This window comes from Geotrypetes seraphini, chromosome 2 (genome assembly GCF_902459505.1).
Source record: "Geotrypetes seraphini chromosome 2, aGeoSer1.1, whole genome shotgun sequence".
In the NCBI taxonomy this organism is placed as follows: Eukaryota; Metazoa; Chordata; class Amphibia; order Gymnophiona; family Dermophiidae; genus Geotrypetes; species Geotrypetes seraphini.
The window spans coordinates 206729456-206756205 of NC_047085.1; the positions used below are offsets into that span (position 1 = coordinate 206729456).

Sequence of the window (26750 nt, forward strand, 5' to 3'; positions counted from 1 at the left end):
AGTGGCCTATGAAGATCAGCCAGTTGCAAAACAGGGAATACATCGTCAAAATGAAGGGAGAGATCTCCAACCCCTGGAGGGCCTTTTGTGGCGTGCCACAGGGCTCCCCACTCTCCCCCATCCTATTCAACCTCTTCATGAGCTCTCTTGGTAACATAAATTTGAAGACAAAAGAATATTATCCTACGCAGATGACATCTTTCTCCTTATTCCCATAACCAACAATCACTTGGACATCACTAACAAAGTCTCACATAATATTGAAAGAATCCAAATCTAGGCAACTACCGACAAACTAAAATTTAAACACAACTAAAACCAAAGTTCTATACTTCCACACACCCCCAACAGATGGCACCAACAAGCATTACCCTTCGATCGGGCAAGACCCTCCCTGTAGAAGAATCCTCCAAAATCCTAGGTTGCATACTGGACTTCACACTTACCATGGAACCACATATCTTCAGTCTCCAAAAGAAATCCCTCTGCACCTTGAGACAACTAAGATTAATCAGACCATACTTTCACCAACACCACTTCGTTTTAGTTGTACAACTGATGATACTACCACAACTGGACTACTGCAACTCCATCTACATGGGAATCAACACTACTTTAATCCACAAAATGCAACTCATCCAAAACACCGCTGTTAGACTAATCTTCAACCTGAGAAACTATGACTCGATTACAGCCTTCATCAGGCAACTGCAGTGTCTACCCATCCATCACGAATAACCTTCAAAACTTCATGCATCATTCACCATATACTTTACGGAAACTCCGCAGCTCCTCTCATCCAGCTCTTCTCCAAGGCATGGTCTACTTCCCGCAGAATACTTCTAAATCTTCCTTCCACAAAAAATCTTCAATATAAACGTTTTTTCCAATCCATGCTCACCTTTCTAGGCGTAAAAACTTGGAATGACCTTACTGACATAACCAGAAAGGAACCTAACCACACCATATTCTGGAAGAAGCTGAAAACTCATCTATATGGCACTTAATCAGTTGTATCCTCTCTTCACCCTCCACCCCTTTCCCTAACCCACTCCTACCCACCTCTTCTCTTCTCCCACCCCTCCTCTTCTCCCACCCCTCCTCCCCCTTCTCAATCCTCACCCCCCTCTTTAAGTCGCCTTGAGCCTACCTAGGTATGAGCGATGCAGAAATAGAAGATTACATTAGATTTAGAAGCCCTATTGGTATCTAGATACCTAAATATTTAATCATCTGATCTGCCACTTAAGGGGGAACAGACCCTTCCAGGTAGTTTGTACTGCACATGGAACCATTAGAATCTCTGATTTTTGTTTGTTCAAGCAATAAATGGAATAGTAGCTAAACTCATCCAAGGCACCTAGTGCATGCGATAGGGAGTTCTGGGCGTTTGTGAGTACTAGCATAAAGTCATCTGCAAAGGCTAGGACTTTTACTACATGCACTCCAAACATGACCCCCACAATATCTCGATCTCTTTGCATACTGCACAAGATATAGCAAAAATAGTAAAAGAGACAGGAGACATCCTTACCTCGTTCCTCTGCAGATTGAGAGTCTCTGTATTATAGCCGTTTACTAGAATTGCCGCAGAGGGATCAATATATAAAGCACAAATGGTGTTAAGATACCAACCCCCTATACCTATCAGGGCATGTGACCAGATGATGCCCTGATAACTGAGCCACCGATTGGCCAGAGACATCAGTGGCGAGAAGAAGAAAGATGAACAAGGAATGTCTTAAGTAGTTAGACAGAATTGGTGAGGAGTTGGAGGAGAAACAACAAGCTGAGTGCTGGAGAGAGGATTGGAGTTGGAGTAAAGAGACTAAGGCAGTCTGGAGAAAAGTCTATGTTTAGACTGATGTGCCTTCCTGAGCTGCCCTGAAACCAGGTTTCACAGAACAGTCTCCTTGTGCCTTGCTGCTCTAGAGAAGAGACAGAGTGAGACTATTCCTAGCCAGAGAGCAGAACTATAATTCTGATAATCAAAGGACTGACAGCTGTTGGTGCTGGCTTCTATCACTCCAAGAACTGATACCTCCATTGTGTTGTAATCAGTCTAAACCCACAGGACAGGGAGGGCACTGACTCACTGCCCGGGAGAGAGAGCATCATGTTGGAGAAGCCCCTCCTTTTCAACAGTGAGCAGACATACTCTTCTTCTATTGTTCAGCAGGGTATATAGATAGATGGCACTGTTCTTGCCTTGGGTAGGTTTAAGGAATTTGGTGATTAATCCAGTACTAAATCCTAGCTATGTTTTCCTCTCTTAGAACCCTAGTTTCATATGCATAGTCTGTCAGAATTGCTATTTGTGTATGTGTTCAGTGTTCTTTCATACCAGTATAACAAGGATTTATGTAATTGTATTTGAATGCAATACTCCAGATAAGGTCGCACCATGGAGAAATACAGAGGCATTATAACATTCTTAGTCTTGTTAACCATCCCTTTTTTAAAAAAATAATTCCTAGCATCCTGTTTGCTTTTTTGGTCGTCAACACACATTGGACAGATTTCTTCATATTGTCTATGATGACACCCTGATTCTTTTCTTTGGCGCTAATCCCCAAGGTGGACCCTAGCATCTGGTAACTGTGATTTGGGTTATTCTTCTCAATGTGCATCACTTTGCATTTGATATACAAATACAGGAAATTCTATCTTCTCAAGGTAGAACAAAAAAAGACAAGAGGTGACCTGTGATGCTCAATCTGTTTATTCACCGTTAAGACCCAACATGTACGTGTTTCGGCTGTAAGGCCTGCCTCAGAGGTCTTGTTTCCAATAGAGTACAATTTATCATATATGTCTCTTATCTAAAAAGATGGTAATTAAGACACTGTTAGATGCCTGATCACTATTCTGGCAACAATCTCACGGTAAGTCTGATTTCTGTGGTAAGCAAATTAATGGAAACATTTTTAAAACAGAGAATAATGAAGTTTCTGGAATCCTGTGGATTACAGGACTGGAGGCAACATGGATTCACTAGAAATCTTGTCAGACAAATCTGATCAATTTCTTTGACTGGATCACCAGAGAATTGGATAGAGGGAGTGCACTAGATGTGGTGTATTTAGATTTTAGCAAAGCCTTTGACAGTGTTTCACACATATGACTAAAAAATAAATTGAGTGCCCTTGGGATGGGTCCCAAAATGACGGGCTGGGTCAAGAACTGGTTGAGTGGAAGGCGACAAAGGGTAGTGATCAATGGAGATCATTATGAGGAAAGGGATGTTACCAATGGTGTGCCTCAAGGTTCTGTTCCTGGATCTATTCTTTTTAACATTTTTATAAACGATATTGCTGCAGGGCTGTCAGGTAAGATTTGTCTCTTTGCAAATGATATCAAAATCTGCAATAGAGTATATACCCAGGATGGTGTGAATAACATGAAGAAAGACCTGATGAAACTTGAAGAATAGTCTGAAATTTGGCAGCTAAAATTTAATGCTAAGAAATGCAAGGTCATACATTTGGGCTGCAAAAACCTGAGAGAACAGTACAGTTTAGGGGTGAAGAACTTAAGCGCAAGTCAGAAGAGCAGGACTTGAGTGTGATCAAGTTTCAAGTTTATTAAGATTTGTTATCTACGCAATATCATATATTTCAATGCGTATAACAATTTAAAAAAAAATAAAAATAAAAAAGGGGGAGGACAAAACAAGACATTGTATACAAATTATATACATTCTAATACAAACTGATACAAAAGGCAAGGAGGGATGAACTACAATCTTTAAGGAAAGAAAAAGAAATATTTAATATGGTGGGAGCACATTAGAAGAAAATAAAGTAAAATAAAGAATAATTTGGCGACCTACTCATAAGATTCATTAAAGTCTAAAGATTTAGTACTTGGTAAGTTATGCTGTCTATGTTTTGAATGCGTACTTGTACAGAAAGCTTTTTAAGGAGCGCTTGAATTGATTGTATGTGATGGGCTTAAGGTGGCCAAACAGGTTGAAGAGGTGACGGCGAAAGCTAGAAGGAGCTAGGGTGCATAGGGAGACTTTGGTAAGACCTCATTTAGAATATTGTGTACAATTCTGGAGGCTGCACCTTAAAAATAAAGATATAAAAAGGATAGTCATTCCAGAGGAAAGCTACTAAAATGGTGTGCTCTCTTCATCATAAGGCGTATGGGGACCGACCTAAAGATTTCAATCTGTATAATTTGGAGGAAAGGCAGGAGAGGGGAGATGATAGAGACGTTTAAATACCTACATGATATAAATGCGCTTGAGTCAAGTTTCTTTCATTTGAAAGGAAGCTCTGGAATGAGAGGGCATAGGATGAAGAGGTGATAGGCTCAAGAGTAATCTAAGGAAACACTTTTTTAAAGAAAGGTTGATAGATGCGTGGAACAGTCTCCCAGTAGAGGTGGTGGAGACAGAGATTGTGTCTGATTTCAAGAAAGCCTGGGATAATCACGTGGGATCTCTTAAAGAGAGGAAGAGATAATGGTTACTGCGGGATGGGCAGACTAGATAGGCCATTTGGCCTTTATCTGCCATCATGTTCCTATGCTTCTATTTTTTTTCCTAATTCTTCCTTTTTAAGTCCAGGTCCCATTTTATGCAATGAGATCTAGTTACTAATAACTTGGGGTTAACAGTAAAATCATTCATCTTAACAGTACTACTTACTACTAGAGAATGACATGGTTGCTTCTCCTCTGACGCAATTTCCAGAGTGGGGAGAAGACTCTAAAGGGAAATGGGGAAGACAGAGAGGGGAGAAGATGCTGAAGGGACATGGGGAAGACAGAGTGGGGAGAAGACGCCGAAGGGAAATGGGGAAGACAGAGTGGGGAGAAGACGCTGAAGGGAAATGGGGGAACAGAGAGTGGGGAGAAGACGCTGGAAGGAAAGAAGACAGAGATGCCAGACTATGGGGTGAGCAGAGGGAAGATGGGTACCAGACTAATTGGGGGGGGGTGAAGGGAGAGGCACAGTAACAGAGCAAATGGAAGACGCAGAGAGAAGACAGACATTGGATGGAAGGAATTGAATGAGAAGATGAGGAAAGCAGAAACCAGACAACAAAGGTAGAAAAAAAATGTATATTTCTTTTCTTTTTTTTTCCTTTAGGATAAAGTAGTATAGTCAAACCTTGGTTTACAAGTACCGCAGTTTGCGAGTGTTTTTCAAGACGAGCAAAACATTTTCGCAAACCGAGCATTGACTCGATTTGCGAGTCCCTCATGCCCGCGAACTGGCATCGCCCCCGTCCACAAACGCCACCCCCCCACGAACCAGCATCGCCCCCCTCATGAACACTTGCCCTCCCCCCATGTGAACCGGCATCCCCCGCCTGCCCAAACTGAATGCTTACCCCCAATGTGGCAGCGGTACGCAGCACCAACCACAGAAGGTGCCGGTGCCCGAAGATCCTGCCGCTTCCCGGACTGAACCTTGAGCATCTGCACATGTTCAAGGCCTTTTGGCTCCCACCTTTCTCTGAGAATCTCGGAGAGAACGAGAGCCAGAAGGCCTTGAGCATGCGCAGATGCTTAAGGCCCAGTCCTGGAAGTGGCAGGATCTTCGGGCACCGGCACCTCCTGTGGGTTGGTGCTGCATGCCGGTGCCACATTGGGGGTAAGCCTTCAGTTTGGGCGGGTGGGAGATGCCGGTTTGCGATGAGGGGAATGCCGGTTCAAGGGGGCAGCATTTGCGGGCGGGGGGGGCAATGCTGGTTCGCCGGGGGGGAGCATGTGGAAGTGCACCAGTGGCCTCTGGGGTGGGGGGGTCTTTTGGGGATGTGGTGGGGTGGAGCAACACTGGTGGCCTGGGAGGGGAGGTGGAACCAATCAAGCGAGTTTCCCTTACTTCCTATGGGGAAACTCACTTTGATATACGAGTAATTTGGTTTACAAGCATGCTTCTGGAACGAATTATGCTTATAAACCAAGGTTCCACTGTATATTAGTTGTGTTGATAAAAATTTATAAACAAAGCCCTGCCAGCTGAACAACTTTTTCTCTAGTTAAGCAGCCAGAGCCTTGATTTATAAGGAAGGAATAAGCTAAATATTGCAGTACTGAGACTTGTATGGATGCTGCGGGGATAGTAGTTGCGGGAATGGGGTGGGGACAGTGGTCACGGTGATGGGGCGGTGACGGGGACAAATTTTTTCCCTGTGCCATTCTCTACTTACTACTATTTATTATTTCTAAAGCACTGTACAATATCCCAAACTGATAACTTTCCCTCTAAATCAGTCTTCATTATGAATATGGTTATTGTTTAATAATTTCCCCTCTTACGTATTTGCCAAAAACAATCAGAGCCTTATCCTCCTGGAACATTTATCATCTCCTTTTTCTTCAAAATATCAAGACTTAAATAACATTATTCTTCCAATAGGATCCAATATAGCTATCAATGACCTGGATTAAATCTTGGAACATGTTCATCCCCTGTAATCAGATTCAAAATTAACATTTTCATTGCAATCTTAGAAGTTTATTCTTTCTTTTCTTTGCCTCTCTTTCACCTTTTTTAAAGCTGCAAAATAATTTCAAGACACGCTATACTTGGTTATAATGAAGATTTATTAGACTTCTCTGCAGGCAAGTGACACTGGTAAAGGTTTCAGATAAATTACACTACAGAGCTCAATGAAAATAGTATTGTGTATTCACCTTAAGTGGCTGCATTAAAATTAAACAGGTCTTCTTTATCAGCAGTTACTATGTTCTTCTTCACTTTGGCTGAATTTCTTAATGATAACCAAACATTTCTTATGAGACCATGGTCATGAAAAAGAAAAAAAAAAAACAACCCAAAAAGCTTAGAATGGAGTAAAGATGACTGAAAAATGGCCCCCACTACTTTGCAACCTAGTCGAGCAGAAGGGCAGCTGAAATCCTGGGTCACCAAAATGCCTCAAGTTTCCTGACTAGATTTGCTCGGGATTAAGCTACTAGACATTCACAAAAGGAACTGCTGCTACCCAATGTATACAAGTTGGGAGAGAAGCTGTTGCCAGGCTCCCATTTCTAGCCATCTCTTATATTTCTAGTACCAGGAAGATTTCACTTGGGAAAATGGAATGAGTGATTACACAGGTCAACAATTAAAAAAAATGTTTTGGTGCCTTGGGTTTTTTAACCTGTTCTTGGGGTTATTTGGGGCACTGATTCAGCTCCAGTTTCTTAGATATGGTTGAATTATTAAATTTTTTTTGCCACTATTTAAAAGTTCTCTTCTGCAGAATCAGGATGTCATAACAAGCTTTCTTTTTTGAATGGGAAATTTATGTATCTAAATTACCCTCTTTTTTGTGTATCTAAATTACCCTCTTTTTACCTTTGCTTCACAACTATTCATCCACTTCCTTTCCTATAATGCACACTGGCATAAAAATGTAAAGCTCAAGTGACAAAATCACCTTTGTTCTGTTATATTACATAATTATGTGCAAAAAATTTAGATTGTAAACATGGTTTCCTTAAGCTACATAAATTTACATAGGTTTCTCAATTTGATCTCTAAAACAATTGTACATACCCTGTTTCCCCAAAAATAAGCCCTAGCATGATTTTTAAACATGCTCCTATTATAAGCCCTATCCCAAAAATAAGCCCTACTTAAGATCGACCCCCGAAGCCCCCCCAAATGTCCCCAACACGCCCTGATTCCATCCAAGACACTAGTGCTACCCGATTTGCTGAAAAAATTGGACCCGTTAATTCAGCAACCCCCACCCCTGCTGCTTTAGGAGTCCTCGGAGCGGAGGTATGTCAGTCTCACAGTGGGAGGATCGGTGGGGTTCTGCTGCACAAGGGGATGGGTGAGAGGGCAGGAATGATGCTGCACATGGGGTGGGGGGAAGAAAGAAAAGAGGAAGAATTGGGGTAGAGGAGAGGAAGGGAGAGATGATTGTTGTACATGAAAAAATAAGACATCCTTGAAAATAAGCCCTAGTGCAATTTTTGGACCCAAAATTAATATAAGACACTGTCTTATTTTCAGGAAAACATAGTAGATTTAAATTTTAACGGGTTTTTTCAATTTTGTGTTCTGTTACCTGGTTTGTGTTTTTGCGTACAAGTTAGCAGATATAGTGAGAGTGATTACATTACATTAGTGATTTTTATTACAATACATTAATTATTTTTATTCCACCATTACCTTGCGGTTCAAGGTGGATTACAGAAAAGGATTTCAGAATTACAGAAGAGGATTTCTGGGCATGTCCAGAGGTGTTACAGAGTAGAGCGGGTTGCTTCAGAGGATTGAAATGTTTCATACAATGTTAGTTAGTCTTCATGGATATTTTGAATAGCAGGGTTTTTATTTCATTTCTGAAAGTTTTGTAGTCTGGGGTCACGATTAGTAGATTGGAGAGTTGGTGGTCTAGTTTTGCTGCCTGTGTGGCTAGTAGGCCATCATACAGTTTTTTTCCGTTTGATGTCTCTGATTGGAGGGTATGTGAATGGTGTCTGGGTTCTCCTGTGTCTCGTTGTGGTAGTTTGGATTAGGCTGTTGTTCAAGTAGGCTGGGATGTCACCATTTATGGATTTAAATAATAGACAGTAGAATTTAAATAGTATTCTTGCTTGAATTGGGAGCCAGTGTGAGTCAAGGTATGCCTCGGTGATGTGGTCGTGTTTTCTTAGTGAATAGATTAGTCTCAGGGCTGTGTTTTGTACTGTTTGTAGTTGTTTTATCATTGTTGTGGGGCAGGGGAGATATAGGATGTTGCAATAATCAAGGAGACTGGACCATGAGCTGCAATTGTTTTCTGTCAAAGAATATTAAAACTTGCCTTAGGTTTCTCATGACCACAAATGATTTCTGTATTGTTTTGTTGATTTGTGGTTGCATGGTGCAGCATCTGTCTATCGTCATTCCCAGAAGTTTTAAAGTGGGTTGAATGGGGTGTGTGATTCAGTTTATTACTAGGTTTGTTATGGTTGGGTTTTTTTTTTTTTTTTTGAAGTATGAATTTTGTTTTGTCTGGGTTCAGTTTTAGTTTGTGATCTTTCATCCATGTTGCCCCTGTTTCTAGAGTTCTGTGTAGTGTGTCTGTCATGGTGGGTGTTGGCTGATCAAAAGGAAGGAGAATGGTGATGTCATCTGCATAGCTATAGGAGGTTAAGCTTATTTTGTCTAGGCAGGTGCCGAGGGATGCAATGTAGAGATTGAAGAGTGTTGGGGATAATGGCGATCCTTGGGGTACGCCACAGGGGTTGGACCATGGTTCTGATTTTTCTTTGTTTGTCTTTACTCTGTAGATCCTGGATTGTAGGAATCCTTGAAACCATGTGTGTACTTTGCCTGTGATTCCTATTGTATCTGGTATTTGTTACAGGATGTCATGGTCTACCAGGTCAAATGCTGTGGTGAGATCTAGTCGAATAATCAACATTTTTTTTACCTGTGCTGAGGTGTTGTCTAGCTGTGTCCAGAAGGGATCCTAGTAGTGTTTCAGTGCTGAAGTTGGTTCTGAATCCAGACTGTGTAGGGTGGAACAAATTGTAGTTTTCTAGGTTGTTGGTGAGGAGTTTAGCTAAAAGGCCTTCCATTAGCTTGACATATAGTCAATTGAGGCTATGGGTCTGTAGTTGGATGGTTGATCTGTTGCTCCTTTTGGGTCTTTTAAGATCGGGGTGACGATTATTTTGGAGAGGTCTTGTGGGAAAAGGCCATTTGTGAGCATGGTTTGTATCCATTGCATGAGGAGAGTGCGGAATTTTAGGCTGGAGGTTTTTAATAGTTATGGAGGGCATTAGTTGAGGTCGAAAGCTGCGTGGCTGTATTTTTTATAGAGTTTGTTAAAGTCTGACCATTGTATTGTGGAGAAGTGGGAGCAGGTTCTATCTGCTGTAGTTGATTCTTTTTCTGGGGGGGTACTATGAGCTCTTCTAGGTGGATTGGGGTTCCTGCGAAGTTTGTCCTGGCAGTTGTAATTTTGTTTTTAAAGTATTCAGCTAAAAGGGTGGCTGAAGGGAGAGGGTTGTCGTTTTTGGCTAGGTAGGGTTTGGTGTCTGTGAGTTCTTTTAGTAATTGAAATAGTTTTTTTGTGTCTTGGGCTTCTATGCCTATTTGATTTGTGTAGTATGTCTTTCTTTTTTCTTTTAATTTTAGTTTGTATTGTTGGTTTAGTTTTTTCCATGCTGCTCTTGTGTGTTCTTGGTTACTTTTTCTCCATTTTCTTTCTAGTCGTCTGCATTGTCTTTTGAGTAGGAGTAGTTCGTTGTCGAACCATTTGTCTGATCATCTGCTGATTTTTGTTTGTATTGGGGCTAGCTCATCTAGGGTAGTTATACTTATATTGCACCATTGTGAGATGAAGTCTTTGGGGTCAAATTCTTGGATTGTAGCATCTGTTTTATTCCAGAATTTGGAGGGATCGATATATGTACGTGATTTGTAGGTTAAGCTTTGGGATTTTGGTTTGGTTTTGCCTTTGGCCCAGTTGATATTGAAGGTATATGTGTAATAGTCTGAACATATGGATCTGGACCATTTTCCATTTGAGGTTTGAATCTCTAGTAGAATGGGCTGTTGGGTCATGAAAGCTGCAATGTCTAGTTGGTGACCTTTCTCGTGTGGGGTTTACACATTTCCAACTGTAGTTTTACATCCAAAATCCAAAATTGATTGTAAAAGGTAACTTAACTGTATAATAGTTATGATTATATAGGAGGTGTGTGTATATTCCTACTCATATCATTTCATTTTTGCACATCGAACACCGTACAGGTTATGACTACTTCAAGACGGAGCTGCTTGAATCATCCCAACGTATTTTGCTATATTTGTGGGAAGTACAAGTAGGAAACCTATTTCTACGTTTGTAAAAACAGCATATGTAGGTTATTTTTATTTCAAGCTTGGAGATCAAGATAAGCCATGGGCTCCTCATATTGTATGCAAAACTTGTATGAAGCATTTGCGCCAGTGGATAAATGGAAAGAGAAGCTGCCTGAAATTTGGAGTACCAGGAGGGAACTGAAACACCACTTAGATAACTGTTATTTTTGTATTGTTAATATCATAGGAATCAATTTAAATAATCTTCTGGTGCTCTAACATAACATAACATTTGTATACTGCATTACCCTTCAGATCTATGTGGTTTAACAAAATGAAAAACTGCTACAAACACAGAATGAAACACAAATTCAATCTTTCAAAAATTTCCTAAATAAATAAGTCTTTAACAATTTCCTAAAGTTTTAATATTAAGTAGATGTAAAAATAACTGACAAAAGTCTGCATCCCAAACTGCTGCTTGAAATGACAGTAATTGGTTGTGATATCTTTTATAGTGGCAGCCTTTGGACGATGAAAAACAAGTCTTCACTCTGGTGCTCCAACAGTCTTTCTCTGTGCATTCTAAACCAGTGTTTCTCAACACGTAGTACACAAACCCCTAGGGGTATGTAAGCTGCTTGTGTGGGGCACGGGTCTCCCACCCCCCTTCCTCCAGCGGCATGCCCAAGCTGACCTGGAAGGTTTCCCTCCGATATCAGAGCTGACATTGGAGGGAAGCCTTCTGGGCCAACTGGGGTGGCCCCACAGTCCAGGCAACACCAAGCTAACTCCAGCGAGAAAGAGTCCTCCATCTTCTGCCACCTTCCTATTGCCTGTCAGAGAGTCCAGAGTCTATAGAAGGCCCAGCACTAGCGCTAGCTTAACTGATGCAGAGCCTTTGGGTCTATCTGCTTGTGAGGTCCTGTTGGTACTGCCCCTCTGAGGCATTTCAATATACTGTACTGACCTGAAGAATTAGGTTTTGATCTCTGAAAGCTAATTGAAAAATGGATTAGTCCAATAAAATGGTATTTTCCTATTTTCCATTTTTGTTTTATTTCCGTTTGTTAATTTGTAAAGCAGCGATTGTTGTTTGTCAGTTTTTCCACATTTACATCTGCTATCTTAATATTTTGCACAGTATTAAGGGATATGCGTTACTGTTTCTATGATGTCTCACTGTATGCAGAGTCTGGCTTCTTTGCTGTTTAGTTTAACTTTTGTCTACATATTTCTATTTTTAGTTTGTGATTGCTTATTCTATGCTAGGAGAGGGTATATGTGTTCTGTGTGTATGAAAAGGACATGGTTTTCTGTTAGCATTGACTGCAGGATCAATCAGTATTAATCTGGCTTGTTTAGTTTAACAATAAAAATTGATTCACCTTTAAACTTAAAAAGCTGGGTCATTGAAAGTGAATCAAATCGAAAACAATAGATTCAATAGGCCAAATTGAATTGAAAAATTTCTACCTGAATCGGGCAGCTCTACTACATACCACCACTGTGGTATGCTCAGGCTTTTTTTTCCTAAAAAAAAAAGACTGTCAAGCCATTAGCACACAACTCAAAGGCAAGTTTTTTACATCTACCCTAAGTGTGTACCCGAGTCTAGAGGCTGACTGAATTTTGGTTTGAGTTTCATTGCCAAATTAAGCACAAAATTTCCCTGACATGACACATACTAAAATCAACACAGGTTCATGCTTTTCTCCTGATTTCTGCTCAGTTCAGGTCAGAGAGCTGGAAAATGGCAAAGAGAGATGCAGATTCCACTCAGAGCAGTGAGAAGAAGGAAAGGAAGTGTTTTATCTCTATCAATCATCTCTATCAATAGCACAGAAAGTTGAGGTAATAAAGAAATTTGATCATGGAGTATCTGTATAATAGCTGACTGAAGAATATGGTGTGAGAACAACAACCATTATATGACTTAAAGAAACAGAAGGATAAGTTACTGAAGTTTTACAGCAAGAGTGATAACCAGAAATTAATGAAAAACAGAAAAACATTGCATAGGGCAAAAAATGATTTAGATTGTGTGCTGACTGTTTGGCAAAGAAGGTGTAAACATATGCCATTAGTTTGAAATATTCTTTAAAAGGACCACCACTGTTCCTGCACCATCGTCAGATAGCCAATTACAAAAGATGATGCATGTAAGACTTTTTTTGGTTAAGGAAGACTGTGTGTGACTAAAGATGGTGGCAATTTCATGGTTTTATGGTCTGTTTTTTTCTGACTTTATCATTCCAAAAACCAAAAAATGCCTGGCCTCAAGGATTTTGGATAAAGGATCTAGTATCTGTATAACTTTGAAGACTAATAAAGATAAATTGGATTCCTTGTCTCCTAGGGGACGTAGCCTTCTTCTTAATACCCTGGCTTAAGGGTGCACTCTCCTGGCTGGTTCTGGATCCTGGCATCTCTCTGCTCTGAGATGGGGGGGGATATGGGATTTTTTTTGGGGGGGACTGTTCTTGGAGGGGATGCCTTGTTTATTTCGGTGCCCTGGGGTCATCAGAGTCCAGACCCTAGGGGGAATTTGGTCTGCGGATTTCTCCTTCCTGTCCTTGCATTCCTCTCCATTGGGGGGGGGGAGAAGGGGGAATAGTGAGTAAGGCATGCGGGTAGGGGGGAATTAGGGGAGGTTAGAGCTTCTGGGTGGGTATAACTGACTCATATTTTTGTCATGCTGTACTTGGTTATGCAGATATTGCCTCTGTTTCTTCTGTTCGGGCACTTGTTGTTTTCCTCATTTCTGCTGGGTTTTTCATGTCAATAAAAATTGTTTACAATCTAAAGAAAAATTGGAGTCTAGTTGCAAGATGGAAAAATTATGTTCTTACCTGTTAATTTTCTTTCCCTTAGATGCAGCAGATGAATCCAGAGACCAATGGGATAGCACACATCTACCAGCAGGCGGAGATAGAGAAACTGATTAACAGGTGGTCCAACTGGCTGGCACTCCTCCTGTATCTCCAGTATAGCTCCTTGCCCAAGCATCCGTAACCATCAATAGGCATAGCATGGAAAAAAAAAACTTCTTTCCCATAACAAATCTCAAAAGGCAATAATACAGAATACAACCCTCAATAATAATAAACTTTGAAAGTTGCAAAAGAAAAAACCGACAAGACAATATCCAGAAAGGTTGGGGTTCTGGATTCATCTGCTGCATCTAAGGGAAAGAAAATTAACAGGTAAGAACATAATTTTTCCTTCCCTAGCAACAGCAGCAGATGAATCCAATGGGATGTAGCAAAGCAATCCTCAATCTGGGTGGGAAGCAAACGCCGCCTCCGCAACAACCGACGCACTAAACGCATCTACCGCATGCGCCCCCACATCCAACCAGTAATGCCGAGAGAAAGCACTCTCAGAAGACCAAGTAGCCGCGAGACAAAACTCCAAGGAAAAACCTCTGGACCGAGTCCAAGAAGTAGCCATCACTCTGATGGAATGGTCATGAAATTCTTTCGCCAACCACTTCCCTGCCATCAAGCAAGTGTAAAGAATGTCCTCCTGGACCAATTGAGCGATGGAGGCTTTGGACGCTGCCATATGTTTGAGGCATCCCTTGAAGAATACAAAAAGGTGATCTAAACAACTAAAAGTCATTAGAAACCTTGCTTGCGGAGAACGCTACGCACTTTCAAAAAATGCAGTGAATAAAAGCACATCTCCCCATTTCTCCTCCCAGGAAGAAGGAAGAAAAAGTGAGCGTATCATAAAAGAAAGAACTGTGGTACCGTCCGAACTGATACCCCAGATTTTGGAAATCAGAAATAGGAATCCCCGCTGAACAAGGCCTGCAACTCGAAAAACTGCAGAGCCGAAACCATGGCCACAAGAAACCCCGTGTTCAACGGCACAAGGAGGAAATGAAGCCTTCGGTAAACTGCGAAGAAGTACCTGAAGATTGTACTCCGGACAGGGCTTTCTAAGAGGTGTACAAATATACTGTACTCCATTTAGGAACTGAACTACATGAAGCTGAGAATAATCGAAGAGCAATATACCTAGCCCTTGTAACAAGCTAAGAATGGCACTTGAAGCTGAAGGGAATTGAACGCTAAGCCCTCAGCAATACACTTGTGCCAAAAAGGAACTCTGGAAGGGTGCAAATGTTGAGAAGTATCCAAGAAAGGAAAAACCTCCAAAAGGAAGCAGAAGCCACAGGTGAAGACGTCTGTAGCACCTGGATAAGAGAAGAAACAACCTGCTTCGCATAACCCTTACACGTCAGTCATGACTTCTCAAAAGCTAGGTCGTAATACCAAAGTAGTACGAATATCCATGTTGATCGGATCCTAGGTGAGCAAATCTGGAGATACCAGGAAACTTCTTAGTCCGGCTGTTGAAAGACTCATCAGATCCGCATAGCAAGGATGGCGCAGCCAAACCAGAGATTCTACAAATACTGTGCCCGGAAAGCGAGCTTGAGATGGCAAATCCAAGCCATCAACAGCCAGGGGAAAACACTGAAAAAGAGAAACCAGAGGTGAGAAAGAAGCCACACTGTTACCCCCTCTAACTCCCACTCCCTGTGCCCGCCGAAGAAGCTAGGAAGCACTGAATTGTGAGACGAGGCCATGAGGTCTAGTTCCAGGAGATCTCACGTCCATAAAAAGAGCTGGAATGCCTGAGCCAAAATTCCCAATATCCAGGATGTAGAAGATTTCACTATTACTAACGTTTACACTTTCTAGAGCATACACAGTGCTGTACACTGTAACATACAATAAATGGGCCATGCTCAGATTTCGCGGAGAGAAAGTCTATCAAAACTCTTTTCCTGACCCTTAAAATGATCTGCCAACAGAAGAGGAAGATGAGGGTCCACCCATTGAAGTAGAACAACAACTGTACCTGGCAACTGAGTACATCACCTACTGCCCAAGCTGTAGAGAAATACCCCATCATAATACTGACTGAAAGGGCCCTCAGTGGCATTCCGGAAGAATGGTCTGAAGCTCCAGAAAGGTAGCCTGACCATGCTCAAGAGTAGAAGAATGAACAAGTACTGAGTCGCCTCTTAAGACCAGACTCCTGGAGCTGAGGATGGAAGGCACCGAGCCCCCCAACCCGACAACCCGGGATGTTTGGTGGCCATGAGCTAGTCCAGCAAAGACCGAGGCATGCCTTTGAAAAGAGAAATCTTGCTGAGCCACTAAATCATATAGAGCGATGCATGAGGAGCCAACCAAATAATTGGAGCCCTGAGATATCAGGAACCACCGGAACAAAAGCGACTGCTGTAGCATTATAATGGGAAAGCAAGCCGAAGTTCCCAGTGGAGTCAGCAACATGGATCCTATAACCTGTACAGAATCCCATACTCTGGGTCATGGTGACCAAAGAAGAATGCAAACCTGAGACTGTGACCCATCGCCCTAGTCTCTGGGAAGAAATACATTTCTCTCCTATATGAATAAAAACATCTCTCCGATATACCTATAAATAGTACAGGAGAACAGAGCGCTGTGCAAATTCGAAGATTCACGTCCAAAGAACTGAGGAAAAGAAACCACCCTTTTCGTGTCAGTCAAATGGCCCGACTGGAAGACGTCCGAATCAAGCAGTCAGTCAAGAAGAAATTAGGTGAATCACCTGGTAGCGCCAAAACGGTACAACTGCCCACATTTTCTGAAATGTTCTTAAAGCCTTGGGTAGGTGAAATGGCATGTGCCAAAACCGAAAGCGCTGCTCAAAGAGAAGCAAGCAAACCTAGTGCCGATTCGGAGTCCATAGGGAAAATGTAAATATTCTCCCTGTTTTTCTGCCGAAATGTGTAACCCTGAGAAACTAATTCAGCAGAATGGGATCCAGCCGCCCAATGCCCCCGACTTGGGTACCATGCAGTAAGTGGAACAATGTCCCTTAGTTCCCGAAGAACTACAAGAACTGCCCTGAGGACCAGTAACACTGAAAAGGGAAACACAAAACATAGAGACTCCAAGAACGAACTGGAAACCTGAGGAGGATGCAAAGTTGCAAGCATCCTGAAAAATCTTCACAGCCCCCTGACCTGACATTATAGCGTCTTTTCCCTCATGAGAAAGCCTGAAGAGTCATTGGAAGAAATCAAGATCCCCTCAGAATGAAGTGCAGAAGGTCAGGGAATGGCAGGATGAGAACTGTAGGATCTGCAAGAAGATTCTCCTAGGAAAAATCAAGTTTCACAATGTAAAGAGGAATATACTGGAACCATGAAAACAGTACTAACTCCATGCAACATGAGCGAAATACGTATGTCCTTTAAAGTGAATACGTACTAGACTCAATCAAGATGCTGCATCTACCACCCCATGGAAAACAACAGCATCCTTACAGGTATCTGACAAAGCTCACATCGCTAATGAGAGCTTCAGGGATGAGGCTAACAGCCACATAGCGCGTGATCCTCTGCGGGTTTGATAGAATAGGTAACTGGCTCCTGGTTAAAAGGAGCTGTACAGCCCTTCTGTCTGGTCGGGGGGCTCGTCTAGCATGTGCCATGAGAAAATGGCAACAGGAGAAACCAGCGTGATAAGCATGGAAATCTGAAGTCCAGGCCCCCTCAGAAATAGAGAAAGAGAGTCCTGGCCGCAGGAAGATGCACAGTGTCATTATTCCCATAGAGACAGCCCGAACTTGGAAACTGTTTGTACTACCTTTAGGCATATATATCCTGTGCCGCTACTAGACACATGTAGCTCAGCACAGAGGCCCAAATAAGGACAGTTACCAACAGACAGAGGCTCAATCTGCAGGGATCCCAAGAGAGACAACGAAATACAGGGCATTATCTTACTGCTGATCTCACCGTGCCGTGAGTTGCCGTATGTCGCCCCAGTCCGGAGACAAACCGAGTGCTAACCCCAGAGTCCGATTAAACAAGCAGCTTCCTTCAAGGGAGTACAGCAGGAACACAGACATAGACATATAAATCTGCCCAATCTTGTCCCAAAGCTGGTGAAACACTTACAACTTGTCTGAACCGAAAGGAGAGAAGCCCTGGCATACCCTGACCAAAGTCAGCTGGAAACAAACTACCGGAATGCTACAGCTCTCCCGCCATCGCCAGAGACCCAAGCGCACGCCTGATTCTCGCTGACACATGGCCGCTGCATCAACGCTCCTAGAAACAGTCGGATTCAAGCCCCGCAAAATTTACCCTGCCGTGGCTTGCATAGAAAGAAAATCAGACTCGGGGAATAACCAGAAGAACGGCCCACAGCGCCGGAAAAAACATGTCCCATCTCATGCGCACTGCTATAAACCGGCACCTGCACAATCTGCTGCACATGGCCGTGACAAACACCGATGAAAGAGAGCCTCAGAATAAACAGGACTACTACTGCTGCACTGAAATCCAACAATGAGAACAAGTGCGAGCATGAAATCGCACCGCTACTGCCGCGCTGTAACCAACAAGGAAACCAAGCATGTGCATGCAAAGGGCGGGAAGTCCCGGCTCCCTCCATGGATTTCTAGTCATAAAACTTAGCCTCAATAAAATATCCATTCCTTAAACATACGTTGACCGAACCCACATTACTAAGACTCCCAAACAGAACTTGAAGTTCAATCAACAGTAAAAAACAGAGGCATACTCACAAGCTTGTTGTTAGGGCCGGTTGAAGCCAGTTAAAGCTGGATGAGCAGCAGTAACAGAGCAGAATGTAGCAAATGTGGTCATTTTTTTTTTTTTTTTTACAGAGAAGGGAAAGAAGAAAAAAATTGAGACCCAGTCAGACCCTCTAGCAATGGAGGAAGGGTGAGGCAGGGACCTGGAGGGGCCCAGGTGTAACCCCTAAAGCCGGCACCATACAGCCGGACACCCCTGTCTCACTGAAGAGAAAATCTCAACAGGAGAAATAGCATTGCCAGCTCACTGAAGAGAAACCTCAACAGGAGAAACAGAATGGCAGTCTCGCTGAAGAGAAACCTCAACAGGAGAAAATAAAGTTCCCGTCACAGCCAGAATTCAGGAACTAGTTTAATAGCGACCATTTCCTGCTGGGAGATAGAGAATACTGGAGATACAGGAGGAGTGCCAGCCAATGGGACCACCTGTTAATCAGTTTCTCTATCTCCGCCTGCTGGTAGATGTGTGCTATCCCATTGGTCTCTGGATTCATCTGCTGCTGTTGCTAGGGAAACTCAAATCTATAATTTATTAGTATTAATTAAAAAAAAAAAAAAGCAATTTATACTGCTGATTTTGTGTATTGGATTAGAAATAATTATAATTTACTTAGTACATTTAATATATACATGTGAGACTAAGGGTCTGTTTTACAAAGCTGCGTTAGGGCTGCGCTGCGGTAACGGCCCCGAAGCCCATAGAGATTTATAGGGCTTTGGGGTTGTTGCCGCATGGCAGTCACTAGGGCGGTTTCGTAAAACAGGGGGTAAGCCTTCTGTACCAGTGTCTCAAAATAGCTACCACAAACTCCAATATCTCTTTTTAATTCAAATCAGATTCTCTTGCAAATCTGAGTTGGAACTCCCACTGGCCATTAAACATTGGCAAATCTGCTGAAGCCATTTCTCCTAATTATAGACCTCACCAAATGTCTCTCTTATGATCCAAGGTGTTCTATCTGCTAATGAGTATCATCCTAATGTTACAGCACTCACCCTAGCAAACCCTAATCAATCGTTCTCAACCCTAAGTCTTTATAATCACTGCAGTTCAAACCTGCTCTAAAAATTCATGATCAAGAGCCAATATTTTCCTTTGGCAAGCAATTGAATTACAGTTTTATAACTTCCACAGTATGTTCAGTTTTATATTGTGCTCTGGTGTGGTGTTCTACATTAATCCACCCTCTTCCACTTTGATATTTAACACAGTAAATGGATTAAAATGTAGTAGGTCACTTTTGAGTTCCATTCCTCGTGTAACATTTATCATAATTCATCACAGTGGCATGAGGTTAAGGTTGAGTGCAGTGAAAAACCAACACACTTAACCAATGGATTTTATTTTACGTGGAATTATTTAAAGACCCAAAATTACAGTATAATCTCATTATAATGGACTCGCTTATAACAGAACCTCGCCTATAGCGGACGAGGTCTGCTGGTCCCGGCCGTGCGCCATTATAAACATACAGAAAATCATCGCATATAGCGGACTCGCATATAACAGACTTTCAGATATAACGGACAACCAATTTGGTCCCCAGAGCCGCTTTTAGCTTTAGTTTTCTTCGGCTATAACGGACATGCAGGCTCCACCTCCAGCCCAGAAGAAAATGACAGAGTATTTTTCTTTCCAGTACAGTATGACATAATGCTTTAGAACTTCTTTTAGTGTTCTGGTTTGGCAATCATTTTGTGCCATACCAATGTTTTGCTGAATTTTGTTCTTGATGTTGCTGATATGGTTGTGCAGTGACTGTTGTTCATTGCTTGAACGTTGTTTCAAGTTGACCTAAATAAAGTTTTAAAAATGCAACTCTGGATATAACGGACCGTTTTTTCATGTCCCTTGAAGTCTGTTATAACGAGATTTTACTGTAATACTAAAATCAGCCAAGTTTTAAACACCTTCTGCTATATCCAGACTTCTTACTGCAACACCCACAACCTGAGCACAAATGTTCCATATTCTGCTAAAATGGAAGTTCACATACTGATTTAACAAAAGATACACAAAAGCATGTTTAACTGTCAACTACCTAAGGGGACGTTCACTAATTTCATAACGCCTGGGGGGAAGGGGTCGACTGTGGTGTGATACTGTAAGACAGAGAGGGAGGGATCAAAATATGTGGTATGTAATGTATAAGTAATTACTGGTTTGTAAATTCACACAATGCATGAAAGTAAGTTTAATACTTTGCAAACATAATGCACTACTTCCTAACTTGAGTTTACTTAAATAATTTCTTAGACACTTATAACCATCAGTAATTTACCATATGTATCCATTTCTGCCTAGGCTGAATTGAAAGTGAAATGTAAACATCCTCTGCTGTAAATGTGTGCATTTAGAAATTATTAAATGATTTCTGATAAGGGAAAGCTTTATATGGAGCTGTACAAAAGTTTCAAACTTGTTTATCTGAACAAAAATGGATAAATAATACTGGATGAAACAAACTGGGCTGCTATCAAAGATAAAGGAAATGTTTCCAATCTTCTGAAACAGAAAGTCATTGATTTGGCAAGGTTTGGTCTTCAATGGTGATTGATAGGATTTCTGTGGTAGCAGAATACTGTATATTGTGCCAGAAGATTTAAAAAAAAAAAAAAAAAAAGCCAGGATGATCTGCATTCCAGAACGATTAAATGGCGAAATGGGCACCTTAGGCAAAGTCAATATTTCACTCTGATTTTGAAATGCTTTGAATCTGACTGCAGACAACTACAAAGCTCATACTTCAACCTTCTCCCTGATCTCCCTACTTTCTGCCAGTACTAGTTCCGCTGATGCAGACTAAGGGTTGAGTGCTCCTAATATCAGTAGCTTTGATGAAGCACTTTGGCCAAACAAGTCTAGAATGTTTTGCAACCGATTTATAGTTACCAGTTGACAAAGCAGTTACGGGCTTAATAGAGGCTAATGACTGTGTGTTTATCAGTGTCTATCACAGTGTCTTACAAACTACTCAGAGCATTGGCTCACTAAACAATGGGTCACGACTGGAGGGTACTCTGAAGTGCGCGGATGTCAATGCAATGACATCACGCCGACGTCTACGCATGTGTGAACGCCCTGCAAACAGGCCCCAAGACACCAGTGGGTGCTCAACAGGAGAGGCACGGGCTGTCTACAGGATGTGCCTCTCTCCGTGAGTGGCATGTTCTGTAAGGAGTCAGCTGGCGCTGGCAACTCACAGCACAGTTTACAATTCACTGGTCTACCAGTTACAAAATTATGCTTGAATGTATTTGTGTGATCACCTGAAATGCTTAAAACGCTATGAATATTTTGTGCCAATCTTGATATGATTATAGGGATCACTCTACCAGATGACCTTGCAGTTGTCATCGGGCACATGATACCAGTTGTCAGCACAGATGATCACATTGCAAAGCCCTGGATGAATAAGACAGGATCGGCTGGTGACCTGCCTACTGGGAGCCAAGGTAGAAGACATAGTGAGCCACATTGATAGGATCATCGACAGTATGGAAGAAGAAGCTACAGCAATGGTGATCCATGTGGGAACAAACAACGTGAGCAACAGGAACTACAACAGGGAAGTACTGAAGGACCAGTTCCGGATGCCAGGAAGGAAGCTGAAGACAAGATTGCAGAGGATAGCATTCTTGGAGATCCTACCGGTACCCAGGGCCAACAAGAAGAGGAAGATGGAGCTGCAAGCAGTCAACGTGTGGATGCGGCGCTGGTGTGAGGAAGGATTCCACTTCATGCACAACTGGATGATGTTCTGGGGGAAGAGCAAGCTATTCAGGAAGGACGGACTCCACCTCAGCAGAGACAGAACAAAGCTACTTGCAAGCAACATTAAGAGAGAAATTGAGATTCTGTAAGGAATAATGGTTGATTTTGCCCTTTGATCATACACATCCAGGGTGGGTGGGGAGATACTTTTAATTTGAGTGCAATGGTTGGATATGTAGAAAGGGGGGGGATGATATATGTATTTGTTATAAAATGTAATTTGATAGAATTATTTTTGGCTTATTTTTGGCTTTAAAACGAATAAAGATATTAAAAAAAAAATAAGAGAGAGAGAAATTGAGAAGTTTTTAAACTAAGAAGGGGAAAGCCGACAGTCGACTGAGAGAGAGAATCGATGGTTCGGGAACCAGTATACCCAGAGGATACCGTGCAGGAAGATAGCGGGGAAGACTCACCGGATCATAGGCAAGACAGATCGAAAGGGACACAAGAGGGAAGAAAATGCAAGAAAGGAACAAACCGCAAACTCAAGTGTATGCACACGAACGCATGGAGCCTATGGAATAAGATGGGTGAATTAGAAGCTATGGCATAAAAAGATAACTTTGACGTCAATGTCATCACGGAAACATGGTGGACTGAGGAAAATGTCTGGGACACTTTGCTACTGGGATACAAACTAAACCGCAGAGACAGAGTGGCTCAAAAAGGTGGGGGCATTGCCATATACGTCAAAGAGGGAATTGAATCTACTGGAGAGAACACGCCAAAAATGCCGAATAAGTTAGAGTCTCTATGGGTCAAAATTCCGGGAGCAAATGGATTGGAAACGAAGATCGACATCTACTACCAACCCCCAGGGCAGTCCAAAGAAATTGATGGAGAAATGACAGGCAAGATTAAACACAACTGCAAGGGAGGCAACGAAGTTATCATGGGTGACTTCAACTATCCGGGGTTAGACTGGAACCTAGACACCTCCAGCTGCAGTAGGGAGACCAAGTTCCTGGATGCTGTAGGTGATTGCTTCCTAGAACAACTTGTCAAGGAAAATACGAGAGGCAATGCAATTCTGGACTTAATTCTAAATGGACTGCGAGGACCGGCACAAGGTGTAGAAGTAGAGGGAACGCTGGGAACCAGTGATCACAATATGATCTGCTTCAACCTGGATGCAGGGGTGAAACATCGATCCAGAACGATGGCCACGGCACTGAACTTCTGAAAAGGGAACTACGAAGGGATGAGACTCATGGTGGAGAAGAAGATAAAGAGGATAAGCACTGTAAAAACGCTAGAACAAGCATGGTCCCTTTTCAAGGACACAGTCACCAAGGCACAAAATCTATATATACCACGTATCAACAAGGGATCCAAGAGCAAAAGAACAAAGAACCGGTTTGGCTCACTGTAGCAGTGAAGGAAACGATCAGAGACAAGAAGACTTCGTTTAAGGAATGGAAAAGGTCAAAAACGGACGAAAACTGGAAAAAGCACAAACAGCATCAAAGCAGGTGCCATAAGGTGGTAAAAGGGGCCAAAAGAGACTATGAGGAAAAAATAGCCAAGGAGGCAAAAAACTTCGAGCCATTCTTTCGATATATTAAGGGGAAACGACCCGTGAAGGAAGCGGTGGGACCATTGGATGACCATGGAATAAAGGGAGTGCTAAAGGAGGACAAAGCCATTGCCAACAAACTGAGCACATTTTTTTGCGTCTGTATTTACCGAAGAAGATATACACAACATACCGGAGCCCAACAGCTATACGCTGGAAACGAAGACGGGAAACTGACAGGGTTGACGATCAGTCTAGAAGAGGTATGCAGGAAGATAGATAGGCTTAAGAGCGATAAATCCTCGGGACCAGATGGCATCCATCCAAGGGTCATCAAGGAACTAAAAAGGACTATAGCTGAACTGCTTCAACTAATAGCCAATCTGACGATCAAACCAGAAAAGATTCCGGAAGACTGGAAGGTGTTGAATGTTACACCGATCTTCAAAAAACGTTTGAGGGGAGATTCGGGAAACTACAGACCGGTGAGTCTGACCTCTGTACCGGGAAGATGGTAGAGGCGTTTATAAAGGACCGCATCACCTTGATGGACACAATCTGATGAGGACCAGCCAGCACGGCTTCAGCAAAGGAAGATCTTGCTTGACGAACTTGCTGCACTTCTTCGAGGGAGTAAACAAGCGGATAGACAAGGGTGACCCAGTTGGCACTGTATATCTGGATTTTCAGAAAGCATTCAACAAGGTTCTGCATGAACAACTACTTCGAAAAATTGCGAGCCATGGAATCGAAGGTGAAATAGTCACGTGGATTAAAAACTGGCTGGTGAATAGGAAACAGAGTGGGGGTAAATGGAAAATACTCGGACTGGAAGAGCGTCACCAGTGTGGTATCACAGGGCTCGGTGTTTGGACTCGTGCTCTTCTACATCTTTATAAACGATCTGGAAATTGGTACGATGAGTGAGGTGATTAAATTTGCAAACGATACAAAGTTATTCAGAGTAGTGAAGACACAGGGGGATTCCAAACATCTGCAACGTGACATACCACGCTCGAGAAATGGGTAGCAACATGGCAAATGAGGTTCAACGTGGATAAGTGTAAGGTGATATATGTCAGTAACAAAAATCTCATACACGAATACAGGATGTCCGAGGCAGTACTTGGAGTGACCCCCCTAGGAAAGAGACTTGGGAGTACTGATCGACAAGTCAATGAAGCCATCCGTGCAATGCACGATGGTGGCAAAAAGGGTGAACAGAATGCTAAGAATGATTAAGAAGAGGATCAGGAACAGATCAGAGAAGGTTATCATGCCGCTGTACCGGGCCATGGTGCGCCCTCATCTGGAGTACTGCATCCAGTACTGGTTGCCGTACATGAAGAAGGACACGGTACTATTCGAAAGGGTCCTGAGAAGAGACACTAAAATGGTTAAGGGGCTGGAGGAGTTGCCGTATAATGCGAGATTAGAGAAACTGGGCCTCTTCTCTCTTGAAAGGAGGAGACTGAGAGGGGACATGATCGAAACATTGAAGGGAATAGACTTAGTAGATAATGTGGTATGCAGACTATGCCTGCTAGGAGTGTCCCTAGAGCAGTGCACATGTCCAGTTATCTTTTGATGTAATCCGCTTAGAACTGCAAGGTACAGGCGGAATAGAAGTCATTAATGTAATGTAATGTAATGTATTTCAGGCTCCACTCAAATTTCCCCTTTTAAAGCACAATTCCAGTCAATTCATGATTTACCTTCTTTGTCCTCTAGAGGGAGTGGGAGAGCAGGAGTGCAGGATTCCCATCCCCCACTGAAGCCTAGGGTGATTGACCAGAAATCATCTCCACCTGAGGGTTTGGGGTGGGGCTGCAGACTGCTATCCTTGAGAGCCAAGCTACTTGAGAATCAGAAGCAGCAGGAACTGAGGCAGGACAGGCTACAGCACTCAGGGCTGAGAGCTCTGAATGTCAGCCCAATTCCAGAGTCCATGGAGTTGATAGAGGCTGGTGAAGACATGCCTCTTGGTATACTGGAAGAACCACATGATATGGAGCTGGAAGTAAACCCTGAGACAAATGCTAATTTGCCTAGTGAAGCCCAACCCATGGAGGTATGCTATATGAAAGCCAAGTGACTGACTCTATTGTTGTGAGTACTGAAAGTTTGTTTTTCTAATTGCTTGCAAGTGCTGGATATTTCTAAGCTAGCTGAAGAGTAAAGAAGTTTTCTTTTGAACTGTGCAAGAACTGTATTTTTGATACTGGGGTTTTTTTTCCCCCCTTTTTGGAAGTTTGTTGTTTTCCCTGGTGGGGGGAAAAGTGAACTGTTTTTCAGTCCCAAACAGTGGGGTTTGCCCCGTGTTCATGTGGTGGGATAGAGGGCCAATTCTGGCAGAATAATACCACGCGGAGCACACTGTCTGCCCAGCACACCGTTGCTGAAGAAGCCGGTTACAAGTTGCACTGACTTGTGCTGAATTGGTGCAATCCTGAAGTTTTTTTGTTTTGAGTTTTGGAGTTTTTCTTTCTTCTGTTATACATGCTTTTGAACTGTGAACTAAGGTGAACTCTACTCTGTTGGGGGAAGATTCCTGTTGGATGTTTTGGGACTATTTTTATTGTGATACACCCACAGAGACTAATGACTTATTCAGTTTGCCCTATGAACATTGAGTTTATAAGCTGAATCATCCTGACAAGCTTTCCGTTTATTTTTACTTTGAGGAATAAAGTGCAAGTTTATTTTGGAGAAAAACTTACCTGGTGCGGTGTTGTCCTTAATCTAAACGCTTTATTATTTTTCCTTGTGCTGCCCGCAGCGGCTCACAAGAGGTTTTTCTTGTACCGGTGTCCCAAGACCCATTGCCTTGAGTCTGCCGGTTACAATAAAGACAGATTGTTCACCCTCTCCAAGATAGAGAGAACGAGAGGGCATTCTCTAAAATTAAAAGGGAATAGATTCCATACAGTCGTAAGGAAGTTCTTCTTCACCCAGAATGGTGGAAATCTGGAACGCTCTTCTGGAGTCAGTTGTAGGGGAAAATACCCTCCAGGGATTCAAGACAAAGTTAGACAAGTTCCTGCTGA

At 42.5% G+C, this 26750-nt stretch overlaps 1 protein-coding gene and 1 non-coding gene across 13 annotated transcripts in view; one reads left to right on the forward strand and one right to left on the reverse strand.

Annotated features, from left to right (window-relative positions):
- Positions 1-26750, reverse strand: part of FARS2 (phenylalanyl-tRNA synthetase 2, mitochondrial) — a 732018-nt gene that overhangs the window by 664112 nt on the left and 41156 nt on the right. The gene's annotated exons all lie outside the window — the stretch shown is intronic.
- On the forward strand, positions 11755-11848 carry LOC117356157. The gene has a single exon (XR_004538587.1). It is a non-coding gene; the product is annotated as a small nucleolar RNA SNORA14 (small nucleolar RNA).